Below are 19,509 nucleotides of genomic sequence, written 5' to 3'. Positions count from 1 at the left end.
TAATCAACAATCTCAGATAACAACCTTATCCATTCTTTTCCAAATTGTTTGATTATCTTTCTAAGGTAAATTCTTAAAAGTAGCGGAGCTGGGTCAAGAAGTACGCTCTTTTTATATTTGGGTTCAAGCTGCCAAATCGTCTACAGTTTTGCAGGGAGAGCAGAAGGAGGCTGCTGCATTAGCTCTGGTGCGAGACAGTGGCAACGGGTATTGCGAAGAAAGTACAGACTTCCAAGTGATCTAGCCAATGTAGGCCTGTTCTCGGTGGGTTGACATATTTCCTTCCTTTTTTCCTCTCTTTCACTTCTTTTTCGTAACATGGAGGAAGAACTGAGAACTGCATCTCCCAGCATTTCGCAAGGACCACACTCCCTGGGAACTGTAGTACCGGGTCTGAGAAGGGTCCGGAAGGAGGGCGAGAGTCTGTGGGCATGCTGGGAAATGTAGTCCAGCGGGAGGTGGTGGTGGGGCTCCGTGTGGTGAGGTGTGCGCGCGCGTAAAGAAGGCGGAGACGCCGCTAAAAGCGTCCCTTGGGGGATGGGGCCGCTGTGGTGCCTAACTTGCCTCCTTTGTGGTCTTTGAGTCTACAAAAGCCACCCGCGGATGGTTGGCTTTATTCCACTGTCCGAGACCAAGGAGGGACTAGTCCCTCCGCATCGGGCGCGCGCCGGGAGGCGCCGGCTGCGCGCGGACCGGAGTGGGGCATGCCGGGAGTTGTGGTCCCGGCGGGCTGAGGCTGTGGGACGTGTCGCGGCACTGCGCTGGCTCCTCCTTCCCAGCCCTTCTCAGCGGTCCCCCGCCCCTTCCCTCAGCCTCCTCCTCCCTAGCCCGCAGCCCAGCGTCCCCTCCCCCCACCCGTCGGGCTCCTCGGCGGCTACTGCAGAGGATTCAGAGCCGAGTCGCTGAGAAGGAGGAGGCTCCCAGTCCCTGCGCGCCATCCGCCACCTTACTGGACACGGGCGAGGGAGCGAGAGCGTCGCCTCTGTAGCCTTCAGAGAAGACAAGGGCATCGCCGCTTCAGCTGCCGCCGCCGCCGTTTTCGCCTGCAGCAGCTCGCCGGTGAGGAGATCACCCCCCCCCCCCTACCCCGGTCCGCTCTCCCTGAGCCTGGGCCGGTGGTACTGGGGAGAATGAGAGTGGGGACTGCGGAGCCCCTTCGCGGGTTGGGGGAAGGGGGTTGAGGTCGCGATGGAACGGCGGGCTGGCTGGGGAGACTTGTCCAGGCGCGGGCTGGGGGTGGGGTGAGGGTGGGACACAAGCAGGTTGGAGGGGGAGAGACAAGGGAAGGGGACTTTTAATGGGAACGATCTGGGACAGGAGCGTGGGGTTGTAGGGTTGGGGTGGAATTTGGATGGTTTTGGGCGAAATGGATGTTGAGACTGGAGTGGGATGGCTTTTAATGGGGGAGGGGACTGACTGAGGGTGGTGGATTTGGGGTTGGCCTGGAGCAATTGACAGCTTGGGATCTGGGCCGGGTTGCGGGGTAAGGGGTTGATTGTAATAGAGAGTGCGACTGCAGAGTTGGATAGGACCCTGGGGGGTGACTAATTCAGGAGGGTGGAATTTGGGGTGGACCTAGGGCAGGCTGATAGAGGTGGTAGGAGCCGTGGGTGAGGAGGGGCTTGGCATGGGCTGAGACCTGAGCTTGAAGTGGGCGCTTGCCATCTGGGGGTGGTGGAATTTGTTGAGATTTTATGGAATAGCGTGGGTTAGGAGAGCAGAGGAGGTAGAATTCGGGGTTTTCCTGGGGAGTGCTTATGGAGGTTGGAATAGGAGCTGGTGGGGGGTGGGACTTTGAATGAGGGGAGTGTGAAGGTGAGCTGGCAGGAGGGGGTAAAGTAGAAGTTAGGCCCAAAATGGGCGAACAAGGATTGGAATTGGGCGGGGAGGGGAAGGGGGGGAGCACAGTGGGATGGGATTTAGAGTGATCTTAGAACCACTGGTGGCTTCCTGGGTACAGGGTGAAGGCAGAGGGCACAGAAGATGCTTCTGGGCTGGACTTACTGAAAGAATAGTGGCAGGTGGTGAGCAAGGTTGGGGGATGGTATCTTGAAGAAAATGTCCCTTGGCCAAGGTGGCAGAGGGAGTTTTGGAGCAAGAATGTCTGAGATGAACTGGTAGGACTGGAGAGGTGGTTGCTGATAGTGAGGTAGCAGATGTGGCTAATTAAGGAGTGGGAAACCTGGGGTTGTTCATATGGAGGGGGCAGGGAGGATGGAGAGGGGCAGTGAGCAGTGCTGGGAAGAGGTGGATTGGATGATTCTGAAGAAGGATTGAGATGGCCTCCAAGAGACACAAGAGGGTTGGGGGTTGGACTTAAATGGACAGCTTTGGAGGCTGTGGTTGGGGAGAGAGAAGGTACATAAAAGACTTTTCTAGAGGACTTCTTAAGCTGTTAGTTTTTGTTTGTTTCACTTGTATTAGTATCATATTTGGAAGTAAACCAACACAAAGGGTAAAGTTGAGAGGGGCTTCAGTTAAGGTAGAATTGAGGAGGGGAAAGTATCTTCTTTCTTTTTTTTTGAGGAGGGAAAAGTATCTTCTATTATTCATGTATTATAAAAAGAAAGTTGGAGGAGAAAACCCCACTCCAGTAACTAAAGATGAAGAAGATGAAACTGGAATGTGATAGATGTCTTTCTATTTGACGTCTCTGCCTTCTCCTTTCCTCTCTCCTCCAGGTGCATTTAAAAATTAGTCCTGGAATTTGGTATTAAATAGATTTGATGAGCTTGAGGTGGTTAAGGGAGCATTCCTTGCTTGAGAACTGATGAATGAGACTGAAAAATACAAGGCTGAATTTATTTCCCAGTCAGGCAACGTGCATGTATTCAGAAAGAGCTTAGGCCTTTTTTTTCGCCTCCTCTTAAAATTGATTGCTTGAAGACTCCATTTATTGGTGTCCTGGTTTGCAAGGCAATTAGGCCCATCATTGTATTGCAGGCTAATAATCCAGAGATGAATCTTCGTACCACCGTTTTATGTAAACAGAGAGAAGACAGAAAATATGGAAATGTCATAAATATTCATTGGTGAGATAGTTTGGTATTTTCATTTGATTCTCTTTTGACATTACCTGATAAGATTTAAAATAATTGGACTATATTTCTGTAGATTGAATTTTCTTCTAAAGGAATTCAGGTGGTTAGAATTCTGTCAGATGTGGATAAAAACATAAAGAATCATTTTTATTTTATTTTATTTAGGAGATGTAAGCGTATTCCATTAACTGCAAAAACAATACTTCCATCTATTCATCAGAAATTTTATTTAAAGCTTAATGATATGCTCATTCTCATGGCAGAAGAGTGATGCTGGAAAGTAGAGAAGGGTGTTAATGGAGGAAACATCTTTAGGAAAATAGTTTTCTGGACTTAATTGCATTAACTGTGATATGTTAAACCTGAAATGGCTGTTGATTAGAGCTTAGATTGGGGAAAAATGGGGAGGGATGTAAGGCACCAACGGGATCAAAATAATTCTTTTTTTGTTCAAGCTTCAGGGTTCAGCTTGTAAACAAACCATTTTCCTTGGCCTTCGCAATTGAACACATGAAAATACCCAATATTAAGAATCTTTTTTTTTTTTTCGGTACGCGGGCCTCTTACTGTTGTGGCCTCTCCCGTTACGGAGCACAGGCTCTGGACACGCAAGCCCAGCGGCCATGGCTCACGGGCCCAGCCGCTCCGCGGCATGTGGGATCTTCCCGGACCGGGGCACGAACCCGTGTCCCCTGCATCGGCAGGCGGACCCTCAACCACTGCGCCACCAGGGAAGTCCCAAGAATCTTTTTTTTTTTATTGTAGCTCCAAAATGGGTAGAATGATTGAAGGTTGGACTTATCCTTGGAATTGAAAGTGTTTTGTTATGAGGAAGCTTTCCGTATTGCAATAAAAATCAGGTTTGAGCAGTTACCCATAATTTGATGAGAGAGTAATCTAACTAATGCAAGCATTTCTCCTCATAACTTTACTCTGGGGTCCAGACGTTGCTTTTGTGGATCTGCAGGCTTGATCTAGAGGTGGGATATTTATATGAAAGCCCTAGCTTTTGAGAGCTCAAAATGGAAAGTAATCGCTTGGGAGAATTGTCTTGGTGGATTTTCTTTTTCCCCCTCACAGCTGTGTTCACCTGTGCAGTAGAAATGTATATAAAGTGTTTTAGTAACTTCACCTCATTTGATTCTTCCAGTATTCTGGTGAGAAGGGGAGAGCAGTGGAGGTATTGGTAGACAGGTACCTTGGTAGAATGAATAGCTTGTTAATTTAGAGGTTGAGAGTCCTGAGTTCAAATCCCTTTTCTACCACTTGATAACCTAGTGATTTTAGTAGTCATTAAAAACCTTTCATACTTAGTGGTAATGGTTGCATAACATTGTGAATGTACTTACTTCCACTAAATTGTACAATTAAATACAGTTAAAATTGTTAAAAAGTGAACAAAAAACAGTTGTCAAGGAGCTTTCAGTGTCATGGGAGAGATAGATGATTTAAATGTCGTGAGAAAAGTGAGGCAAAACTAACGTAGTGGTCAAGAGTGTGGGTTCTGAAGTTTGTCCACCATTTACTACTACCTATGTGACCTTGGGCACAGTGGTCTCATCTGTAAAATGGGCATAAGAGAACTAATCTCATAGGGTTGTTTTGAGGATTAAACAAAAGAATCCATGGTAAGCATTTAATACAATGTGTTACATTGTACACATTAAAAATATTAGATGTTATTATTATTAGATAGAAGAGACTAGAATGTGAATAGCCTTGTGTGTCCTACCGTTGAGTTCTTAGTATTATGATCTATTATTTAGTAAGGAGGTATTACTTTGTATTATTATCTCACAGTTTATCTGCATATTAGTATGTTGGTACTATAGTCTAGGAACTTAAAAAAAAATATATTTATTTATTTGGTTCCGCCGGGTCTTTGTTGCAGCTCGCAACTAAGCCCATGAGCCTTTATTGAGGCATGCGAACTCTTAGTTTTGGCATGCATGTGGGATCTAGTTCCCTGACCAGGGACCAACCCAGGCCCCCTGCATTGGGAACGCAGAGTCTTAACCACTGTGCCACCAGGGAAGTCCCTAGTCTAGGAACTTTAAACAGTAAAGTACTAAACATATATTAGTTGTTAGTTTCCTCATCTATCAAATAAGAAGAAAAACTGCTGAGAGGTAAAATGACTTGCTTAAGATTACACAGTGAGTGGAAGAGTTTGGGTTACAGCCCTGAAATTCTGATTCTTCAACCCTGTTTATATCTTCTTTTTAAATTGTGAGATAAACCATATGTATAAAAGTGCATATAGTATAAATCTTTAATTTAAAGAATGATAGCAAATTGAAGACCTATGTTTTTGCTACCCAGTTTAACAAAAAGGAGATTTTTAGTACCTTTAAAGCTTCTTGTGATTCCCTGCCTGATTGAATCTCTGTCCTTCTCCCTCAGAAGTAACCACTTTCCTGAATTTTGTGTGAATCATTCCCTTGCTTTTAAAAATAGTTTTACCAAACAAGTATGTATCCTAAACAATATATTTTGTACCTTTATAACTTTATATAAATAGAATCATAGTGTTAAGTATTTTTCTGTGACTTGCTTTTTTCTTATTTATTATCCTTATTTTTTAATTTTAAAAGAGCTTTATTTCTTCCACCATTAATTAAAATAACATGCTCATAGCAGAAATTGAAAATTACAGAAAAAGTAAAAGAAGCAATATTATTGTCTATAGTCCCATTACTCAGCAGCACTTCTTATTTGTATGTATATTATATATACACATATAAAAATATATTCTTTATTATATGTCTGTAAGTATGCGTGTACATACATATATGGGTAGTCTAGATGGCAAGAGGAAGCCAGTTTGCATTTATGGATGATCAGATTATCCAGATGTGTATCAATCATACTTGGAAGTAGGAATGGGAGAGGGTAGTAGCAGCCTTTGTGAGCTGTGAAAGAACAGCATCTTAAGAGTTTTTTCTTATTGGCGGATTTTTTATTTACTAGATACTGATTCTTTTAATACCAGCTTAGAGCTTCATGTCATGTTTTGGCAAGTCACGTAACTCTTCTGATCAGAATTTCTGTGCATGTTTCTTTTTGCAGAAAGGCAGCCTGGTACATTGGTCCTCACCTGATTGTACAGGAGGGTCTGTCCTCTGATGTACAGAGTGGACCATGAATAGGAAGTCGTTAGTTATGCATATCAGAAGCTTAGCAACCTAAACCCCAAGAATTTTTTGTCTAAGAGATGTGAAATCCAAATGCATTAATAATCTGTTAGAGTTTCAGTTTACTCTCCTGTAAAGTGGGGCTCAAATGAGGTAATAAATGTGAAAATACTCTTTAAACTGTAAAGCACTATATAAATGTTAGTTGGGTTTTTTTTTTCCCCCTCTCTAGTTTACAAAAATGAAATCAGGGCACCCCACACAGAGGTGAAAAGCTTGTCATATTTGGTTTATTGCCTTTCCAAAGGGTTCTTCTCCCAGTGGAGGAGGAATACGTGAAGATCAGTTCACAGTTTCTCCCTTAAAACTTGAAGATTGTTGGATATAGTGGGACAGAGAGGGTGCTAGAGGACTTTCTCCTAGTGAATTTATGGGACCTGGTTCTACATTAACTGTGCTGGCTTGCTCAAAATGAAACAATTGATGCTTTTTGAAGTGGAGAATGCAGTATACAACGTTTGCTCTTCACTATCCTGACAAATACAGTCATTTCCCTCTTAGTTTTCTACCTGTAACTTATTACAAGGTAGAGTAGTACAGTGAGATGGATTATTTATGCATATGTAAAAGAGAGATAATACTCAGTTATTGGGTTGTTAATGGATTATATGAGATAAGAAGGGCAAAGAACCCAGAACACTGAATGGCACATAAGTAGTTGATGCTTAATATGGTAAATACTACTGTTGTTATTTTTATTTTACTTATGAATTGTTTACAGCTAACTTTTCCTCCAGGCTATTATTTTATTATTCAGTGTTTTCCTGCTGCTATATCTCCCCTTACTCATTTTACATTTGGAATATAAATTTATTTTAAAATTATCATAAGTAAAGCAAAACAAAGAATGTAAATCCTCAACGCATTCCAAGACCAAGGAGCTAGTAGTCGGTGTGTGACAGATATGTTTAAGACATCTGTTCAACAAGTATCTATTGAGTGGTTATTAGATGACAGTCAGGGAGTGCTGGGAGTATGGGATACAAAAATTAAAATTCCCTACTCTTAAGGAGCTTATAGTTAATCTAGTGTGGAGTCAGACATGTCACACATAACTGTAGCATAATGGAATAATTGCTATGGTGGGGACCTGGGCAAGGGCCATGGGGAGGATGGAGGTTGACATGGCCTGACCTGCCTGAGAGAGCAAGGAAGAGAGAGATGCTTGGGGGAGTTAATGCTTGAGCTGAGACCTGAAGGATATGTGGATGTACTGGGGAAGTAGAGGTTACGAATGTTTCATGACGTCAACAGCACAATCTTCCTTGATTTTTCCCTCCCAGTGTTCTTGTAGGCCTTACTTTGTACCTCTTTTTAAGGGCTTTCTAGCATATATGCCTACTGTAAAACCAAATAAACCGGGGCTTAACCACTGATGGCGCAGTGGTTAAGAATCCACCTGCCAATGCAGGGGACACGGGTTCGAGTCCTGGTCTGGGAAGATCCCACATGTTGCGGAGCAGCTAAGCCTGTGCGCCACAACTACTGAGCCTGCGCTCTAGAGCCCGCGAGCCACAACTACTGAGCTGTGTGCCACAACTACTGAAGCCCGCACGCCTAGAGCCCGTGCTCTGCAACAAAGAGAAGCCACTGCGATGAGAAGCCCGTGCACCACAACAAAGAGTAGTCCCTTGTTCGCCGCAACTAGAGAAAGCCCACGCATAGCAACAAAGACCCAAAACAGCCAAAAATAAATAAAATAAATGAATTAAAAAGAAAAAAATAAGGGGAGAGATTCTCCCCTCCCTTTTAAAAAAAGACATGCTGTACTATTATGCCCTTATTCTTTCCATATGTTGTGCCTTCCACCTGGAAAGCCCTCCACCTACTGAGTTCCTTAATCTTTACTTTGTCCATTAGATGAGCTGTACTAGTGAATGTATTTCATGGTTGTTCTTTCCAGTCTGTTGTTTAGCAGGAAGAGATTTTTGAAGCTTTTGAAACTACCTGATATTTAAGAAGAGATCTTTATTGTTTCTGCTTTCTCAGTAAATGTTGATATTACTTAGTGTTGGCTCTTTGACTCACTGGACTTTTTAAGTTTCTTTCTTTGAGTAGTGTTGCCCACTCTATTGGCTTTAACTGCTGCTGTGTGGTGATGACTCTCAAAATCCCTATCTCCAGCTCAGACCTCTTTCCTGAGCTCTAGACTTGTATATCTCACTGTCTACTGGCAACCTGCATACATCCATTTTGATGGTCCTTAAATTCAGTAGGTCCAGAACAACTCATTTTCCCCATCTCCTTCTTCTGGCCTCTCCCCTTTTGTATCTCCCTCAAAAGCTAAAGTCATCTCTTCCTGTAGTTTTGTCCTAACTTAAAGGCACTGCTGTTCATCCAGTCATTCAAGATATGAATCTGTGCTATTAGTCTTTTCTTCTCCCTTATCTCTATAGCCAAAAATAAATCCTTCTAAATATTTCTGAAACTCATCTCCCCTTTCCTACGGTTATCCCCTTAGTTCAGGCCCTAATCTTACCTGGACAAGGGCAGTAGCCTCCTAAGTAGTTTGTATATCACCCATGTAGTAAACCTGTCTTCCACCCAGCAGCCGGAACATCTACCCAGTGGTGTATATGTCCACATCACTCCCTTGCTTAAATCCCTTCATTGGCTATACAGTCTTAAGCTCCTTAGCATGACATATTAGGCCTTCTATGACCTGTCGTTATGTACTCCTTCTGCCTGATCTCCCATCACTGGTAATACTGAGTAGCATGTAGTTTCTACAGATATTTTACAGTTTCACACCTTTGCTCATGCTGTTTCTCCTTTTATTCATCCCTCTGGGTTAAGTGCATCTCCCCTAAGGAACCTTACGGAATCCTTAAGGTTGTCATAAGTGCCCCCATTTTGTTCACAAGGAGTATCCAGTGTGTGCCTCTGTCATAATATTGATATTGCCCTGTTTTAGGAAAATTGACTGTTTCTGTCTGCTCCTTCACTTAACTGTAAGTTTCTTGGGGGCAGGGGCTGTGTTCTAGTCATCTTATACAGTCCTAGGTCCTGGAGGGTGCCTTGCAGGTAGTGAATGATTAATTTTTGAAGTGAACATAGTAAGGAGAGATGACAAAGTATGTCATGTTCTAACAAGGAGTAAGGTGATAGGTGTTTTTCCAGATGTAGGTTTTTATTTATTTAGAATGGAATTTAGAATTTAATTGGATTGATAAAGGCTTTGATGATGATGGTGTATAGCACAAGGCTCAAAAGTAGAAGACAGCAAGATGGTGTGCTCAGGGATTGGCAAATGCTTTCTGTAGAAAAATATTTTAGGCTTTGTGGGTCACATACAGTCTCTATTATTCTTTTTTGCTTCTCTTTCCCCTCCCCATCTTCTCCCTTCCCCCCCTCCTATGTTTTATTCTTAGCTCACAAGCCATACAGAAACAGGCCATGGGTGTGCCATAGCTTGACAATCCCTGGTACGTTATCAGAAATCAGACTTAAAGTTGTAGACTCCCCACCCCCAACCCCGCCACCGCGAGGCTTGCGGGGTTCCCCGAACCGAGCCCCCTGCAGTGGAAGCACGGCATCTTAACCACTGAACTGCCAGGGAAGTCCCTTAAAGTTGTAGCCTAGTGAAGAGCAAAGAGACTAAAGCAAGTTCATTTTTCTTGTTTTATTTATTATGAAATTAATTCCTTAGGAAATTATGCATATCTTTAGTACTGAAAATAATTGTACAGAATCTTTTTTGTCAAACTACTGTTTATCTAAAAGTTTATTTTGTTAAATAGGCCATTGATTTTTTTTAAAAAAATTTATTTATTTATTTATTTGCTTGTGCTGGGTCTTAGTTGCAGCAGGCAGGCTCCTCAGTTGTGGCTCGTTGAGTCCTCTGTTGTGGCATGCGTGTGGGATCTAGTTCCTTGACTAGGGATCGAACCCGGGCCCCCTGCATTGGGAGCGTGGAGTCTTAACCACTGCACCACCAGGGAAGTCCCTAGGCCATCGATTTCTGTATAAAGATGCTATGAAAACATCTTGGTTTATAAAGCTCCAATACAGCTCCCCCACCTTCTTCCTTTTAGGCAGGTGTCTGGGTACTTTCAGAATATGCCTATTTTTATGATATTATAGATTGTGCTTTCTCTTAGATACAGACATTTTGAAGGAACCCTGGGCTGATATATTTTTCACAGTAAGCTTCAATCCCTGGCTGACTAGAGATTATAATCTCGATTTGGCTTCTGATCATGTCCTTCAGGCTTGATAGTTTCTGCTGATGCTCATATTTTCTAGCTTCTGTTTTATAGCCTTATATACATATCCTAGTTCTCTTTTCTTTTTTTTTTTTTTAAGTATTGTGTTTTTGTTTTAGTTTTTTTTGGCTGCACCACGAGGTTTGTGGGATCTCAGCTCCCTGACCAGGGATTGAACCCAGACCATGGGAGTGAAAGCCCGGAATCCTAACCACTAGGCCACGAGGGAACTCCCTATCTTAGTTTTCTAATGTGTTGTCCTCTCTCTTTTATTTTGAGTTGGTAGCAGAAATCCCTGTCTGTAAATATAGTTACACTATTTATACTTCTGCAAATATAATTATACTGTTTTATTTGATCTACAGTGTATAGGTTGGTCATGTAGCATTATTTTCATTTTAAGGATGAAGAAATCAAGAGTCAAGAGGGTAATTTATTTTTGGCCTTAGGAGTAGTAGGAGATGAAGGTGGAAAGACAGAAAGAACTTAATATTTGAATATCTGTGGTAGGCAATATGCTGGCTGCTTTCTTTCCCTTATATAATTTAATCCTCACATTTACCCTGTTTAGAGTATTGTGCCCATTTTACAGAAGAGGAAGCTGAAGCAACTGAGGCCTATAGGGATTAAGTAGCTTGCTTGCATTTGGTTACATAGTAAAAGAAGAGAAGCTTGTATTAAAAACCTGATCTGCCTTGCTCCAAAGTCCTTGTTCTTTTTACTGTGTTGTATATAAAAGTTCCCTGGTTTTAAATTCTTAGATCAGTATTTTTCAACCTACTTAGGTGAGCAGTAGCTTGGCTACACATTAGAATCACCTGAAAATCTGTCTTAAAAAAAAAAAAATGCCCTACTTCTACCCTGACCAGTGTTAACAAAATTTCTTCACGTGAGCCTAAAGAAATTGTATTGAGGTATATATACAAGAAAAAGTGCACAGAAAGTGTAACCAGCACTCAGATCAAGAAAGGGAACGTTGGGAATTCCCTGGCAGTCCAGTGGTTGGGACTCGATGCTTTCACTGCTGTGGCCCGGATTCAGTCCCTGGTTGGGTAACGAATATGCTGACTTCCAATACCATAGATTATTTTTGCCTACTTATGAACTTTTATAAGGTATGACTGACTTTTGCACTCAGCTTTGTTTGTGAGGTTCATTTATGTTCTTGTATGTAGCAATAGTTTATCCTTCTCATTGCTATATAGCAATAGTTCTCAAAAATTTTGGTGTCTTCACTCTTCCTATTAAAGACCCCAAAGAGCTTTTGTTTGTGGGTTGTGTGTACCAGTATTTACTGTGTTAAAAATTAAAACTGTGCATTTAAAAATAATAAACTTATTAAATGTTAGCATATTTTAATGAAAATAACTATATTCCACAAAATAGAAGAATATTTAAAATTTTTCCAAATCTCTTCACTGTCTGACTGGATACATATCTGCTTCTACATTCAGTCTGCTGCAACTGGTTGTTTTGTTGGTGGTATATTAAAAAAATCCAGTCCCACATATATGTGGCTAGAAAAGGGAGGAATTTTTTTTTTTAAATAAATAAATCTATTTATCTATTTATTTATTTATTTATGGCTGTGTTGGGTCTTCGTTACTGTGCGCAGGCTTTCTCTAGTTGCGGCGAGCAGAGGTTACTCTTTGTTGCTCTTCTCATTGCAGTGGCTTCTCTGCTGCAGAGCACCGGCTCTAGGCACGCAGGCTTTAGTATTTGTGGCACGAGGGCTCTAGAGCGCAGGCTCAGTAGTTGTGGCACACGAGCTTAGTTGCTCTGCAGCATGTGGGATCTTCCCGGATCAGGGCTCGAACCCGTGTCCCTTACATTGGCAGGCGGATTCTTAACCACTGTGCCACCAGGGAAGCCCTGACAGGCGGATTCTTAACCACTTCGCCACCAGGAAAGTCCCAGGAGGAATGTTTTAATTGACTTCTTTTTTTTTGGCTGCACCGAGAGGCTTGTGGGATCCTAGTTCCCCTACCAGGGATTGAACCCAGGTCCCCGGCAGTGGAAGCGCAGAGTCCTAACCACTGGGCTGCCAGGGAATTCCCTTGATTGACTTTTTAGATAACTATGGATATTCTTTTTTTATATACTACACCAAAACTTGTCAGTTGGTAGTTTCTTTAGAGGTCCATTATTTTGTGGAATCTGAAACCATATCAGTGAGCCTTTCATACTCTGTTACACTAAAGTCCATTGGTCTGTTTTGTACATTGAATGGATTTTCTACTCATGCATAATTTTGCGTCATCATGCTTTGGTCATTTTGAAAACATTGGTTCATTGAGTTACGCAGATCTTCTAAAATGTTGACATATTTTATTATACCGTATCAAAAAATCACATTTGTTAATATCTCTACCCATTTCATCAGACAAGTCTTCTCTAGTTTTTGCTTGAAAGCCCAAATTCTATCATTGGCAACAAATACTGACAGTTGTTTTCCTTGAAGTGACAGTCTCACATTGTTCATTTTTGAAAGAATGTCTGCCAAACATCCAAGTCTGAATTGTCTGGCAGTTGTTCTTTCAAGTAAAAATGGTGTTTCATGAAAAAAAGCAGGTAGTTCAGCTTGCAACTTAATTGCACAAGTGCCTAAGTGCTTTTCCTTGAGATAACTCTTGTACTTTGCTATGCAGAAAGATGTGTAGTTAAGGACTGAGACTTTTGTGGCTTCAGCAAGACCTCAGAATAGTTCTTTTTTTTTTTTCTGGCATGGCTATGTAGAATTCAATGACACTATTACAGTTTGATGTCACTGCCTTAATTCAATACAATATGATATAGTTTTATTTATTAGTATAATTATGTTTCCAGGCTTTACTGATTGCTTATTGAAGGAATAGGTGGATTTGTTAAACCTTTACTAAAAATACTGCTTTGAAAGCTAGCATGAATGCAGTTGGTCTTTCACTTAGTAGAACTTTAGAGTTGAGCAGTTTTACAGCTTTGTCAGGATGTTAGAAAATCATTGGGCTTGGGACTTCCCTGGCGGTCCAGTGGTTAAGACTTCGCCTTCCAGTGCAGGGTGTGCGGTTTCGATCCCTGGTTGGGGAACTAAGATCCCACATGCCTTGTGGCCGAAAAACCAAAACATAAAACAGAAGCAGTGTTGTAACAAATTCAATAAAGACTTTAAAAATGGTCCACATCAAAAAAAAAAAAAAAAGAAAAACATTGGGTTTGATGCTTATTCTTTATCACTTGTGCACGTGTGTGTGCACGCGCGCGCGTGTGTGTGTTTTAATATTTATTTATTTATTTTGGCTGTGCCGGGTCTTAGTTGCAGCATGTGGGATCCTTTGTTATGGCGTGAGGAATCTTTAGTTGCGGCATGCATGCAGGATCTAGTGCCCCTACCAGGGATCGAATCCGGGCCCCCTGCCTTGGGAGCGTGGAGTCTTACCCACTGGACCACCAGGGAAGTCCCACCACTTGTGTGGAAAGAAAGGCATGAAGTAGTCTTTAGAGAACTGTGCATAGCTATGTATAAAAGTGATTCTGTGTCTTCCTACCCTTAACCTGGAGCATTTGCTGCAGAAAAAGAAAAAGATGCAGATGAAGCCACAGCCAAGTGATCTTGTTGTGTAATGACTTTGGTTTTTCACTATGATTGGGCAGAGGGGGATGGAGGAGGTTGTCTAAATAAGTCATAATAATGAGCATTGTTTTACCTTTCAGCCAGCACCCCTATACAGCCTGGATCCTTAGTTATGGGGGGAGGAGAATTAACATTCATTGTGTGCCTGCATTGTGCTAGGCCCTTTATGTGTGGTAACTTATTTATACTCACAATTAGACTGTAGGGTGGCCATAATTATTTTATTTTACACATGAGAAAGCTTAGGCTCAGAGATGTAGCGCCTACTCAGGCCCACCAGCCAGTAAGTGACTAGGGTGGGATTTATTCTCAGACTTTGCTACCTCCATAGCCTGTGAATGGTCTTTCCTATATTCTGTGCTATCTTCCAAGGACAGTGTGTCACTGATTATTTCTGTATCCTTGATACCTGGAACCTAGTAGGGTTTAGTACTATTTTTTTTTTTTTTGCGGTACGCGGGCCTCTCACTGTTGTGGTCTCTCCCGTTGCAGAGCACAGGCTCCGGACGCGCAGGCTCAGTGGCCATGGCTCACGGGCCCAGCTGCTCCGCGGCATGTGGGATCTTCCTGGACTGGGGCACAAACCCGTGTCCCCTGCATCGGCAGGCGGACTCTCAACCACTGCGCCACCAGGGAAGCCTGGTTTAGTACATTTTTGTTGAATAATTGAGTTGGTGCTAAATGAGTGAACCAGTTTTTACAGAGTAGGATACAACCTAACACCCCTGGGCTACTGTGTAGATTGGTGCATGGTAGGGTCTGGTCACCATTTGTTGTTGTGGGGAAAGGGTCAATCTTCTTAATGATAGACTCTTTGAAACTATTTAAATAATTTGGATATTTAGGAATTGAAGAGATCTAATAGGATGAATTTTCCTTAGATTGTCAATAATCTCTTCAGAAATAGGTAATATATCTATGCTGCCCTTGTTTTCCCCCATACTAGCTGTGAGACGTTGGGCAAGTTACTTTACTGTACCTCATTTTTTTAATCTTTAAAAAGGGAAGGACAGCAATAATAGTACATAATTCCTAGGTAGTTGTGAGGATTGAATGAGATAATTCATATAAAGAACTTAGCACAGTGCTTGGCATATATTACTATCAATGAATGGGAGCTGTTATTCATATTATCCTTCTAGAATGAAGCATGGATTTAATGTGACTTTTAGCATGTGAAGAAGGAACAGTATTTTGGCTTTTAAAGCATTTTTATTAGAGAAATAAAGCACTGAATTTATTGGGGTTTTCTTTTTTTTGAATTTGTTTTCTGAGTGTACTTTACTTGGTCTTCCTGGCAGGGAAGGTCTATAATTTTGGCTGTTTGCCTGGGTTTGTTGGTGAACCAATGCAGGTATAGTATGGCTTTTGGCTCTCCATCAACTTTTTAAACTTTTTAGTCTAGTTGAAACAGTTTGAATTGTTCTGGAGAGTTCACTGATGTTGATAGTTCTTTCTAGATGAAAAATGTCAGTGAATGTGAGAAATGCCCCTTTCTAAATTTTTTTTCTAACTATACCACTCATTACTGAGGGGATCAAATATTTCTCCATAGTACTCTGCCCCAGAACCAAAGGAGGAGGGTGTTTGAATTTTTCTGCATTTATTTTTGTTGGTGGTAATTTTATCCATACTTTTGAGGTTTATGGCTTTGACAGAACTTTTTTTTTTTTTTTTGAAGTATAGTTGACAGTACATTTTGATCAGGCTGTGGAGTTACGGAGGAGAAAACCAACTATCCATTCTAAATGAGCATATCTGAAAGCCTGCCTGCCCTTCAGTCAAGTGTCAGTGTAGGTACACTGTCTCCTAGATGGGGTTCCCTAGTATGTTTTTTTTTCTTTTTTCGGTACGTGGGCCTCTCACTGTTGTGGCCTCTCCCGTTGCTGAGCACAGGCTCCAGACACACAGGCTCAGCAGCCATGGCTCACGGGCCCAGCCGCTCCGCGGCATGTGGGATCCCCCCAGACCGGGGCACGAACCCGTGTCCCCTGCATCGGCAGGTGGGCTCTCAACCACTGCGCCACCAGGGAAGCCCCCCTAGTATGGTTTTTAGTAAGAGAGTTAGCTCAGTGTTCTCTCCCTAACTCTCTCCAGTGTCATTCATTGTTCGCCTCTCCTCCCAGCTTACATGTTTTACCTTTAGTACTAATGATGTGTATATTGTTTGGTGTTTGCAGTTCTCCAGACTTGCCAAGCTTCTTGCTTTAATGTCTTTGCACATGCTCCTCTCTGGGCCTGGACATCTCCTTTTAACTTTTAACTTGTCTAACTCCTACTCAGCCTTTAAGACTCAGCCTAGGAGTTAACCTTTTCCAGAAAGCTTTCCTTGACTTTTCCGGGTTGGGATTGGGTGCCCTGTCTCTGGGTTGCCCTATCTCTGGGTTGTAATTATCCATTTATTATTTATTGGTCTCCTCTACTTGCAGTGAGCAGGGATTGCATCTAATCATCCTTTTATTCTCAAGAGCTCATTTTTGGACCTTACACGGAATAGGCACCAGTAAGGTCTTGTTGAGTGAATCCATAGTTTCAGCCTGGTCTGTTAGCAGTGTAACTTCCCAACCATGTTGTTCTAGGCTGAGTTTTAGTAGAATGACTTTTCTTTTGTGGCCATTGCACCTTCCCCTGCCTCCCCTTGTGTTGTGTCCACTATACTTCAGCTCACACTCATCCTCTATTCTTTGCCCATAGCTGGGTCAGTGGAATGGTATACACACTAGACATGTATATCTTCATAAAGAACTTGATTTGTGACAGATCCTGGAATCTCACTTGGAATGAATGAAGTCACATTGGTAAATGGAGAAGTTGGGACCTTATGATTGCTTTTCTAACTCTTAGCTCTTTTCTCCGCTTCCAAGTTTCCTCTTTATTAATTTTTTTGTCAATTTTAACTTTTAGGTAACATAAAATGAATGCTACAAAACCAAACCACGAGTACTCTGCTTATGCATTTGATTTTTTTGAGCCTAAGTATAGGATTTGACCTCTCTGTTATGGTGGTGGGATGACTGAGACTTTAAGAAATGTAGGGTTTTTAAGGCTTATTAAGCCCTTCATAGTTCCTGACACGTGATTTAAATTATGGCTTCCAAAAAAAATTTTATTGATTAGAGTCTTAGTAGCAGGCAAAAATAATCATTTATGCTTGCATTCATTTAGTTAACATGGATATCAGGTTCTTTGCTAGGTAGGTTCTGATGATACACAGAGGTGAGTGAGATGTGGTCTCTGTCTCCAAGGAACTCCCAGGTGCAAGGGAGACGCTATAAATAAATACATTACAGTTCAGTGTTTGGTACATGCTGTAGAATAAGTAGCAGAGAGGGAGGTGTTAATGACTTTTTCAGGGAAGAGTTCTTGGAGGAATAGACACCTGAGCTTATTTCTGAAAGAACATTAGGTCTTGTGTGTGGAAGATTCTGGATATATGGTCATAAAATCTGGATTTGAACCCCAGCTCTGCCACTTACTAGCTGTCTGACTTGGGGCAAGTTGTGTAAGCACTCTGAATCTCAGTTTTTTTCCCCTGTAAAGTGAGGATGACCATGTCTGTATCTGCTTTTGAAAGTTGTGAGGATTTAATATACGTGAAAGAATTTCATAAATGTGCTAAACAAATATTATATCCTATTTGTTTTTCTTTTTTAATAAATTTATTTATTTTTTGGCTGCGTTGGGTCTTCATTGCCGCGCGTGGGCTTTCTCTAGTTGTGGCGAGCGGGGGATACTCTTCGTTGTGGTGCTTGGGTTTCTCATTGCGGTGGCTTCTCTTTGTTGCAGAGCACGGGCTCTAGGTGCATGGGCTTCAGTAGTTGTGGCACAGAGGCTCCGTAGTTGTGGCTTGCAGGCTCTAGAGTGCAGGCTCAGTAGTTGTGGCATACAGGCTTAGTTGCTCCGCTGCATGTAGGATCTTCCCAGACCAGGGCTCGAACCTGTGTCCCCTGCATTGGCAGGTGGATTCTTAACCACTGAGCCACCAGGGAAGTCCCTATATCCTGGTTTTTGTGTTTTATTTATTCATTGATAATAGTATTTTGACAGATTGGAGCATAAGTTTTCTTACTCAAACCAGAAATGAGAAAAAGAAAAGGATTGGGTATGTTAGTATATAGATGTCGTTTATAAAGCATTAACACTGTATAAACATCACGATTTAGAGCAAAGAGTTTCTAAGTCCAGAATCCATGAAACTTTGGTTCTGTGCTTCTATGGAAGATACTGCTTAAGATGCTTAAGGAGTGGTCTCTGAAAAAGTACTGAGTGTGGTTCTGAGTGACTTGGATGGCAATAAGCCAGACTGGAAAGAGCTCCATTTCTTGTCAGGAGACTTATATCTGTGCCACTATTAAAGGTTATTTAACATTTCAGAATTGCATTTTCCCCATCAATAAAACAGAGAAAAATAATAGTAATTTGCAGACTGAGAATTAGGGATAAAATGGGTAAAGTGCATACTATTAGCCATAATCAGTTAAAAGTTTAATTTGTAGAATATTAAAACAAATTTTCTCCTCTTTCAATACAAGAGACTTCTTTTAGAGAAACTTGCTTAAAGAATAGAGGGGACTTTCTATCATTTGTACTATACTAAGACATAGTATTTTACTTCTTTCTTCAAGTTCATTCCTCAAAAATTTTGCAAGGTGAGTTTAAATCCCAGCTCTTGCACTCATTGGCTGTATGACCTCAAAGTTACTTAATCTTTCTGTAACTTATTTTATGCATCTATGAGATGGGGATATAGTGGTATTTACAATGTATAGTTGTTGGGAGGATTAAATGAGATAATTACATAAAGTGCTTAGATTGGTGTTTGGCACATGGTACGATTTCAGTAAATGGTAGCATTGTTATTATCACTTTCATTTTATAAATGAGGAACTGGATACAGATTTAGCAACCTGAATAGATTCGCTTGAAACCTGGGATTCAATCCAGGTTTGTGCAATGCCATTACTCTTTATCCTTTTACCAGGCTGCATTTTGTAATTAACATTTTATTTGTTTGGATACTATTCTGAAGTGCTGTAGAGTGTGTTTGGAAATAATCTATTACTCTTAGGTATTTAAAACTTCCTTTCTGTGATGTTTTACTAATAGTTTATATAAACTCAGAACTAAATTGGTTAGGGAAAGAACTCTTTGGCCTGGTTTTCCTGTGATTAGACACAATTTAAGGGCAGATATTCTGGGGTCATGGTCAGTGATTAGTAAAAAGAACAATGTGTTTTTTCCTTCCTGAACAGGTTTATTGAGGTAAAACTGACAAACAGTAAATGACACAAATTTAATGTAGTTTGCTAAATTTTAGCATGTGTGTACATCTGTGAAACCATCACTGCAATTCAAATAGTGAATATATCTATCACCTCCCAAAAGTTTCCTGGTACCCCTATGCAATCCCTTCTTCCTGCTCTCTCTGATCCCTCATCCAAGCAAACATTGGTCTGCCT

The 19,509-nt window shown here is 41.5% G+C and overlaps 1 protein-coding gene across 3 annotated transcripts in view; it reads left to right on the top strand.

Moving 5' to 3' along the window:
* Window positions 1–814: 814 nt before the first annotated feature.
* The window catches only part of FAM168A (family with sequence similarity 168 member A), a 199,127-nt gene continuing 180,432 nt past the window's right edge, over window positions 815–19,509 (top strand). Inside the window, exon 1 of one of the 3 annotated variants that reach the window (XM_067750276.1) lies at window positions 815–1,059. The gene's annotated coding sequence lies outside the window, so the exon portion shown is untranslated. The remainder of the gene's footprint in view (window positions 1,060–19,509) is intronic. The other 2 variants (XM_067750274.1, XM_067750275.1) reach the window with 2 other exon arrangements.

This window comes from Pseudorca crassidens, chromosome 9 (genome assembly GCF_039906515.1).
Source record: "Pseudorca crassidens isolate mPseCra1 chromosome 9, mPseCra1.hap1, whole genome shotgun sequence".
Classification (NCBI taxonomy): domain Eukaryota; kingdom Metazoa; phylum Chordata; class Mammalia; order Artiodactyla; family Delphinidae; genus Pseudorca; species Pseudorca crassidens.
Note: the sequence above shows the minus strand (reverse complement) of the source record. Positions and strands in the feature narration are given on the sequence as shown.